Raw genomic sequence first — 10,708 nt, 5'->3', positions numbered from 1 at the left:
TGTATTTTTTTATACTTTATGTATTCGCTTATTGGTCTCTATCTTAGGTTTCGTCTATAACTTGTATTTTTTTATTTTTATACTTTCTGTATTTGTTTCTTAGTCTCTGTCTTAATGTAAAGGCATATAACTTGTATTTTTATACTTTATGTATTCGTTTCTTGGTCTCTATCTTAGGTTTCGTCTATAACTTGTATTTTTTTATTTTTATACTTTCTGTATTCGTTTCTTAGTCTCTGTCTTAATGTAAAGGCATATAACTTGTATTTTTATACTTTATGTATTCGTTTATTGGTCTCTATAGGTTTCGTCTATAACTTGTATTTTTTTTATTTTTATACTTTCTGTATTCGTTTTTTAGTCTCTGTCTTAATATAAAGGCATATAACTTGTATTTTTATACTTTATTATGACGTGGTTGATTTGGATATATTATATTCAAAAATGGTGGGGTGTGGTATTGATAAAAGATTATCTGTAAATATATTAAATTTGTATGTGAATAGAAAAATATACTTACGGGACCATAGAAATGTATTACACGGTCCAAGAATATTACATAACGGTCTCCCACAAGGCTCAATTCTAAGTCCTTTATTATTTAATGTTTATACTGCAGATCTGCATGGTTTGATGGATGAAAAATGCAAAATAATTCAATATGCAGACGATATATGTTTATATTCCAGCCATAAATCCTATGAAGATTGTATGTTGAATCTAAAACTTAGCTTTAGTAACTTAGATAAGTGGGTGAAACAAATGGGTTTTAGTATATCTGTGGCTAGAAGGCAAAAGGGGATAACTCTCATTTGGAAGTTTTTCAGTACAGACATGTTTAGTTCATATGGGCTTTTTGTTACATTATAGACGTACTATTAGTAACGTTTGTATATTTCTAGATCCGACTTACATTCCGTTAGATATATTTAAGTCTGTTTTCTTAAATCAATATCTATGTGTCTAATATTTTGATAAATTAAAAAAAATATTTTAGGGTATTTATTATTTTTAATTATTTCAAGAAAGTATAAGGAGATAAGTCAAGTTATAGTTGAAATGGACATAAAATCATCTTGGTAAAGGGGGTTATGTAGATTTATACCCTTATGCTCGGTAGTAACTTGACTAACAGTATATGTGCACTCTAGTGTTAACTGCAGTTATTTTTACTTACAACGGGCAACCACAATAAAGTAACGAAAATATTTTGTTCTGAATATAGCATTAACAGAACAAGAAATAAAAAGTAAATTTTTTCAAAAAGTTTATTAAACATGGAGGTTTCTACAGCAATCTGATGATACGTTTACAAATTAACAATTGATCAAGATGATACTTAGAAAGAGAATTAAATGCGCATTCTAAACACAAAATAAAAACATATTCTATATAATACGAATATTTTACACAAATTACACAAATTACAAAAATATTTTTCGGAAGCTGTTTCTTTAAAATAATAAATTACACAAAAATTTTGTTTTAGAATATTTTATTAAAAATTGTCATCACTAAAATAATTATCTATGTCTGGATCTGTGTCAGCAGTATTATCCAGAACTTGTGAATTTCGTGGGATTTGGGCAAGTCCACGATAAAATTCTTTTGCACTCTTATTAACTAACTCAATAAGGTCTAAAAGATCGCTTACTTTTTTCACTTATTTGTCTTAGCTTATCATACAAATTATCTAAAGTAATATTCTTGATATCGATGGGTGTATCTTTTTTTGTGTTCTAAAATTTATTTCTTGAAATGGCTCATATTCCTGAAGCGATGTTTTAAAATTAATAATACCAAATTCCTTGGTGTATCTTAGCCATTTCATATTTCTCCAGCAAATTTCAGTCTTATTGTCTGTCTTCTTTCTCTTTATTAACATTCCTTAGAATATATTTTTAAAATTAAAAAAAAAAAAAGATTTGGGATCATTTCAACTACCGTAAACTGTTTGGTTTGTTTTCTCTGTTTTTTGTTTTTGTTTAGCGGTAGTAGTACGTTCTGTTCCTGCAGATCTTACTAAGTTATACCAATATCTAGGTACATGGATAGGAAATAAGCATTTTTTTCAAACTTTTCTATTGTTGCGTGATCTACTTCACACTCCATGTTAGTATATCCAGGCACTAAAAATTTATGATCAATTACCTTTAAGTTATTATTTTGACTTATTAAAAGCGTAAACATTGGTGCCACAAATAAGTTTTTATTTTGTCCGCCACAAGTATTATAAAATAACGTGCTCTATTTCAGAAGGTAAATTGAAAATATGATAAATCACTACCATTATAATGTACTATAAAATAAAACCTCTTTTTTTAATAAAACATCGATCATTAGTACGTCAAAGTAGAAAAGTTACAAAATGAGTACATACAAAACTATTTACCATTGGTTAAAAAAGTGTAGGATTTTTCTTTATCCGAATCAAAGGCTGGGTAGGTATGAACGTAATTTACTGATATTTCAGTCTTGTTGGGAACAATCGGATTCAAATCTGAAAATAACGGTAAATCAGTAGGTATATATAAAGTATTATAAAAAACTTCACCCTACATAAAACATGCAGGCTTATTTTCTCCAATGTTCTAACTAATTAGGACTATAAAAATATTAAATGTATTTAAAAATGTCAATAAACGTATCCCCTCCTATCCTGGTAAAAAATATTTTACCAGGATAGGAGAGGAAATATGGATCCTGTAAGACCACTTCATTTTAAGAATAAAATAATACCACAGTATATTGCTTAAAAAGAATAGCAATATACTGTGATAATACTCACTATATTTTTTTTTTCTCATGACCACGATTTTCTTTATTTTCATCTAGATAATTCCCTGCGAAACAAAATCACAAAATATTATTTAAAAAATTTAAATATATTGGCAATTAACTTACTTGTATTTGATGGCTTGTAATCGTTATTGGCGTTGTTTAAACACCTTGGTACAAGCCCTTTAGTTCATTCGCGAATGGAGGAATAATAATTGTTATTTCGAGTTGCCATCGTAGTGAACGTTCTTTGCATGTGCTCTCTTCACAATCTAGACAAGTACTGCGAAGAAACTGATACGAATATGATTTGCGTGGACACCGCATTCTTGCAAAAAGGGATAACTTTGTATATCCTAGCGATACTTTCATATATATTTCTTCTATCACATTCCGGTAAAAGGGGATATCTTGATTTAATGCCTTTTACTAGCACACATTTCGAATAATTCTCAAGTTAACATGACTTAAATCATTTTGCTTTTCAGTTAATTTCATAATGTTAGAAAATATGTGCACATATACCATTTTACTAGTAATTACTATTTTGCACTCCAGAAGATATCTTTAGTTATATCCTTGAAACAGTCGTAACGATTAAATTGTAACCAAGTTACCCCTTTTTGATCAATAATAATATTTTAATTAGTAAACTTTCACTTAACTCTCTTTACCAAGATTGTGCAGAATCAAAAATGCTGTCGAATGGTATACATAACACTCTTTTGCAAAAAAATCGACTTATCCCCTTTTGCCTTCCAGCCACAGATATCACAAGAAAAATCTTCGATTGTATGTTTCACTAGACGTAGACAAAAAGTCACAGGCAAATGCCAGATAGGTGATTATAATTTCCCCTTAGGAAAGTAACGTAAGAACGTAAAACAAACGTGCGAGCGTGGAATTAACCTTCTGCGTTTCGTTTCTAAAAAAAGATGGGGTGCAGATCAAAATATCTCTTTAATGTTTTAGAGATCCTACATACGATCCATTCTGGATTACGGTTGTGTTCTTTACGGTTCAACATGCAAAACAAATCTATTTACTCTTGACAGAATACAATTTAAATCAATAAAAATTTGTCTAGGAGCTATGATGTCTTCACCAAACCAAGCAGTTCTAGCAGAAGCCCAGGAACCACCTTTACACATACGTAGGCAAATGTTAGCCAACAAACGTCTAATAACATACAGATCGTTTAATACAACTATGGTTCACAAAATAGATTTACTTTTGACAGAAAATTTAACAAATTCTTATTGGAGAATAAAAAATTCTCCTCCTCTTGCAGAATCTTTTATTGATACGAATTCATTCAATCTTATATCTTATTCAGACTTGCTAATTTTAACTAATATGATATTTAAATCCATACTAAGCAAATTAGGGGAAGATTTAACAATAATTTATACAGATGGTTCAAAAACTGTTGAAAATACTGGTTTCGCTTTTTTTTGTTTCAAACAGCAATTATGTTGAGAAATATCGAATTCCTGAATGTTGTTCTATTTTTACAGCCAAGGCTGCTGCTATACAGAAAGCACTAACTTGGTGTGTCACTAATTATTGTGAGAAACTGGAAACGAATTAGTGGATGGTATGGCAAAAAATACATCTGAGATATCAGACATTACAAATTTTTACTAGTTTAAAGATCTTTTTTCTATTATCAGGAGTATTGGCAGGGAAAGATGGATGTCAAAATATAAAGAGGTTCAGAAGACTTCAAGAAACCATTACTTTTCTATTCATCCATGCTTACCAAAAAATATTCCCCATTTTAATTTTAACTATAATAAAGTACATTCTTCGTTAATAACCCGGTTAAAACTTAACCATGGCCTCTTTCCAGAGCATCTGCATAGGATTGGAATCTATGAAACCCCTTTCTGTCCTTGTGATGGTAAATCTGTCGGAGATTTGAACCACTTATTTTTCGATTGTCCTAATCATAGGGAACAGACTCGAAGCCTATATCTAGATTTAATTGATCTCAATATTAGCCTACCAGTAAACATCAGCAATCTGTTATCTTATTCTGACAAATCTATATATAATATTCTAATCAAGTTTATAAACGATTCTAAAATAAAAATTTAAACATCCTTATAACAATTTTCTGTGGCAAAAAGATTTTTTGTCTAATGCCATCTCTCTCTCACACACACACACACACACACACACACACACACACACACACATAAATTATGTCGGACTTGGAAGATACGGTAGGGTTAGAAATAACGGACGAGACGGTAGGATGGGTATATAAATTAAAGAAAGAGGAATTACAAAATGTTATGGCTAAATTTAATTTAGATACAATAGGGAAATTAAACGAACTGCGATCAAGAACAGTCATTCATTTACGTTTGAAAAATACCGACACAAATACGAGGGGCGGGCCAGAAGTTCCAGAAATGGATGATACACAACCTGAAAGTAAAAATCATAGCGTAATAACGGACACAGTTAGAAAATGGGGATTATATTTTGACGGATCCAAAGATCCCACAGAATTTTTAGAAAGACTATACGAACTCAAAATCTGTTACCAAATTCAAGACGATCCTTTATTTATTAAAGGCACTACCAGAAGTATTTAGGGAAAAAGCAATATTATGGTTCCGAAACAACATCAATTTCTGGACAAGTTGAAACGATTTCACGGTAGACTTCATCCTTGCATTTCAATCAGCAAATTGGCAAGACGAATTAGAAAATCAAATCAGAACAAGAACTCAGAAATTAAATGAACGTTTTAAAGATTTTCTATTAGACCTTCAAACTCTAATCAGAAGATACGGAAAAATGAACAAAACACAAGAACTAAAAAGAATTTACAAAAACATGCTCCCGCACTACAAATTATATATCGAGGAAAACAATATCACGTCCCTTAAAGACTTAATACGCCAGACTGAAGAATACGAAATAATCCAAAACGGCATCCAGAAAATAGAGGTAGATAACACGTCACAAAAGAACAACTCCCGATTTAATACAACATACCATAACACACCAAACAAAATAAAAATCATAAATTTCGATAGGCGGACGTGTTGTTGGAATTGTGGAAAGAGAGGCCATAACCGTAATAAATGCTGTTCAATGCCGATACTCTTCTGCAGTAGATGCGGAACGTTAAATATATCACACAGAGATTGTAGGTGCTCCAACAGGGGAAACGACAAAAGGGTCGAGACACTCAGAGGCATCTCGAACCCAAATCAGAATTAAGGTCCTCTGTCACATCCAGTCGTAACCAGACAACCAATATTGACAACAGACCACATTGCTCAATATCCTTTCCAATCGGAGAAACGTTCCAAGCGCTGTTAGATACCGGATCACAGAAATCATTTATCGGAGAAGCAGTTCGGAAAATACTATTAGAAGATAACTTAACCGAAGAAGAAGAGGAAAGAACGGATATTAGGCTTGCAGATGGTAGCACGCAAGAAATAAGACACAGCTATCAAACCATATGCCTAATCAACAATGCGTGACGACAAATTAAGTTTTACTACATGCCACATCTTTCCTCAGAAGCGATACTGGGCATCGATGACATGCGAAAATAAAGACTCTGTATCGATTTTTCAACAAACTGTACCTACGGTATTAACAACAGTACAGTCAACAACGCCGAATTTCCAATACAAGCCAATGAGTTGGACTCCGCAACACAGGAACAAGTAACCAATAACTTCACAGAAAATATTCACAACGATGGCAGCACGAAAACTCAATTCAATATTAAGCCCACTTTAACAAAGTTACCCCACAACACACAGCAAAACAAATTGGAGCTTTTCTTACAAAACGAAGTGGCCAAATTTGACAAAATAAAAGGAGTAAAGGAGTAAAAAAGATCATAAACGACGAAATTGATACCATGTTGAAAGAAGAAATAATAGAAGAATCGCACAGCCCCTATAGCTCACCTATTGTATTAGTAAAGAAGAAAAACGACAGTTATCGATTTTGCATATATTTCAGACGTATCAATGAAATCTCCGAGAAAGACGCATATCCACTTCCATATATCAATCACATACTAGACAAATTAAAGGCCGCAAAATACATTTCAACACTTGATCTGAAAAACGGGTATTGGCAAATACCACTAGCAGAAGAAAGCAAGCCAAGCCTTTAACAGCATTTATAGCTCCGGGGAAAGGTTTATTTCAATTCAGAGTCCTTCCTTTCGGACTACACGCAGCTTCAGCCACATTCCAACGCCTATTAGATTCAGTTATAGGACCAGAAATGGAACCCTACGCGTTCGCTTACCTAGACGACATCATAGTTCTAGGAGAAACATTCGAAGAACACTTACAACATTTAAAACAAGTCTTCAAAAGGTTACAAAACGCAAAGCTAAGAATCAACCCACGAAAACCCTTATAGAACTAAGGCAACAAATGAAAGGAGATAACACTACAAGCAAAGAAGCGATAAATCAAATAAATAAGACGATCACAAAGGCAATAAGAAAAGACATAAAAAACTACAATGTAGAAAAAACAAAACTGGCAATAGAGCAAAATAAGAACATGAAAGTTTTGAAGAGGAGCGCACAAAAGGGGAAAATAGAAATTAACAAACTGAGAAACAGCACTGGAGAAGAAACAACGAACAGAGATGAAATATTAAGAATAGTCGAAGAGTTCTACACAGAGTTATATAGATCAAGACAAAAAGATAACAATACGGAACCTCCAATTACACTAAATACTGGGGTATTAAACCAAGGATCAGATTCATTGCCCGATATAACAAAAACAGAAATCAAAGAAGCCCTGAAGAAAATGAAAAATAATCGAACCCCGGGTGAAGATGGAATAGTATCAGAAGCACTAAAAATTGGAGGGGACGTATTACTTGAAAAAATTAAACAACTTTTCAATATATGCCTTCACAGCGCCAATATTACAACAGACTGGAACAACGCTACTATGATTCTATTACACAAAGCAGGAGATAAAGCAAATTTAGAGAATTACAGGCCGATTAGCCTCCTCAGCCATATATATAAGTTGTTTACGCGAATACTAGTTAAGAGAATGGAAAGAAAATTAGAGACTTATCAACCAAGGGAACAGGCAGGATTCCGAAAAAGTTACGGAACAAATGACCATCTACAAAGTATAAAAACCCTAATAGAGAAAGCAGTGGAATACAATAAACCTCTAGTTCTAATATTTATCGATTTTCACAAAGCCTTTGACACAGTTGAGCTAAGCAAAATATTACAGGCGCTTAAAGAATGCAGGCTAGATTATAGATATACTAAATTATTATACAAAATATACCTGCAGGCAACAACCACTGTCAGATTACATACTAACAGTAATCGCATAAAAATAGAACGGGGGGTTAGACAAGGAGACCCAATGTCACCTAAACTTTTTAATACGGTGCTAGAACATGCTTTTAAGAATTTGGATTGGATGACAAAGGGAATAAAAATAGATGGAGAATATCTAAACAACTTACGTTTCGCCGATGATATACTTATAATAGCTGAAGATCTAGGTATGGCAAGAGAGATGGTACAGGAACTCGTTGTGGCTACAGAAAGTGTAGGTTTAAATATAAATATCTCGAAAACAAAAATCATGACCAATTTGGTACCCAACCAGAACATCAGTATTGGTGGAAAAGAAATAGAACTCGTAGATAGATATAAATACCTGGGACATGAAATTATGATTGGCAGGGATAACCAGAATCATGAACTGAAGAGAAGAATCGGCCTTGGGTGGGCAGCATTTGGAAAACTGAGAGAAACTTTTAAAAGTGAGCTGCCCACATGCCTAAAGAGAAAGGTATTTGATCAGTGCGTCCTCCCAGTCTTGACGTACGAAGCAGAAACACTTACCTTAACAAAAGCAGCAGCTACCAAACTGAGAGTCACGCAGAGAAGAATGGAGCGGTAAATGTTAGGAATAACTCTGCGAGACAGAATAACCAACGAAGACATCAGGAGAAGAACCGGAGTGATTGACATCATCGAGAAGATAGCCAGACTAAAATGGAGATGGGCAGGACACATAGCCAGAATAACAGATGGGCGATGGACAAAGAGGTTATTGGAATGGAGGCCAAGGGAAGACAAGAAGCGTCGGTCGACCACCTATAAGATGGACTGACGATTTAAGAAGACTCAATAAAAACTGGATGAGAGCGGCGCAAGATAGACGGGGTTGGAAACATGAGGAAGAGGCCTATGTTCAGCAGTAGACTCTTGAGGCTGGATGATGATGAAGAATCAATTTAGAAAAATGCGAGTTCTGCAAACACGAAATTGTATACCTCGGTCACGTAGTCAATAGAAAAGGAATTAAAACCGACGAAAACAAGGTTAAAGCCATCATCCAATACCCAGCCCCAAAATCTATCAAACAACTAAGAAAATTTCTGGGAACCACATCTTGGTACAAGCGTTTTATTCATGATTATTCTACGATCATAACACCACTAACACAATTATTAACAAAGAAACATACGTGGAATTGGGGCGCAGAACAATCGATTGCTTTCGAGAAAATAAAAAAATTACTTACACAGGCTCCCGTACTGATTTGTCCCGATTTTACCAAGAGATTCTTTCTCCAAACAGATGCATCAGACTACGATCTCGGAGTAGCTCTGATCCAAAAATACGAACAATGACACGATCGAGTCATAGCTTACGCCAGCAGATCTTTATCAAATGCAGAGAAAAACTACAGTTTAACAGAAAAACATTTAATCCATAAATGCGAAAATCCATACTTGGAGAGCTATCAGTTGTCAGTCGTAACTGATCACCAGAGTTTAAAATACCTACAATCAATAGACAATCCGTCAGGAAGATTGGCCAGATGGGCCATGACTTTACAACAGTTCGATTTCGACGTCATCTACCGCAAAGGAACGCAGAATTATTTAGCTGACGCACTCTCCCGAGAACCAGTAGACGCAATTAGTACTGTTACTATTGGAGAACTACAAAATGATTGGTACAAAAAGAAAATAGAGGAGGTGAAAAACAACACACAAAGATTCCCAGATTATATGATAAAGGACAGTCAACTTTAACGACATTTCTGGGATAAATATGACTACAAAGAAACAGAGTTATCTAATCCATGAAAGCCCTGTATTCCATCAAATAAACAAAAACAGCTAATATTCGAAAACCACGACACGACAACGTCCGGACACTTAGGCATAGCCAAAACAATTGCAAGACTGGCACGAAAATACTACTGGTCTAACATGTTTAGAGATACAGCAAAGTTCGTCAGAAATTGTCACAGCTGTCAAATATACAAACCCTCACAACAACAAACTCCCGGAAAAATGTATTCAACCTCAATCCCAGAACGACCATGGCATACCGTCACCACCGACATGATTGGACCACTGCCAAGATCAAGCAAAGGCAACATCTACACAATCGTTTTTCAAGACACTTTTCCGAAATGGGTAGAGTTTGTTTCAGTAAGACGAGCCACAGCCAGTGTTGTGTGTCAAGCTCTAAAAGATAAAATAATAATGAAATTCGGATGTCCGACCAAACTCATCTCAGATAATGCAACTTCGTACGAAAACAGAGAATTCAGAAGTTTACTAAAAGAATTTAACATCGAAAAACACGAGATACCGCCATATTCACTACAGAACAACCCAGTCGAAAGAACAAACAGAGTAATCAAGACAATGATAGCCCAATTCTGCGACAACAATCACATGAAATGGGACACGTACATACCAGAACTGACTTTTGCTATTAACTCCGCAAAGCACGACTCCACCGGATTCTCTCCAGCTTATTTAAATTTCAGCCACGAACTAGACATACCCAGTAAGTTAGTAGACGCGCCTAATCCATCCGACATAATCCCACCATCGTGCAAGTGGAATTAAGAGAGACATT

Source organism: Diabrotica undecimpunctata, unplaced genomic scaffold (genome assembly GCF_040954645.1).
Source record: "Diabrotica undecimpunctata isolate CICGRU unplaced genomic scaffold, icDiaUnde3 ctg00000613.1, whole genome shotgun sequence".
NCBI classification, from domain to species: domain Eukaryota; kingdom Metazoa; phylum Arthropoda; class Insecta; order Coleoptera; family Chrysomelidae; genus Diabrotica; species Diabrotica undecimpunctata.
The sequence above is the reverse complement of the archived record's forward strand: the minus strand, read 5'-3'. Positions refer to the sequence as shown.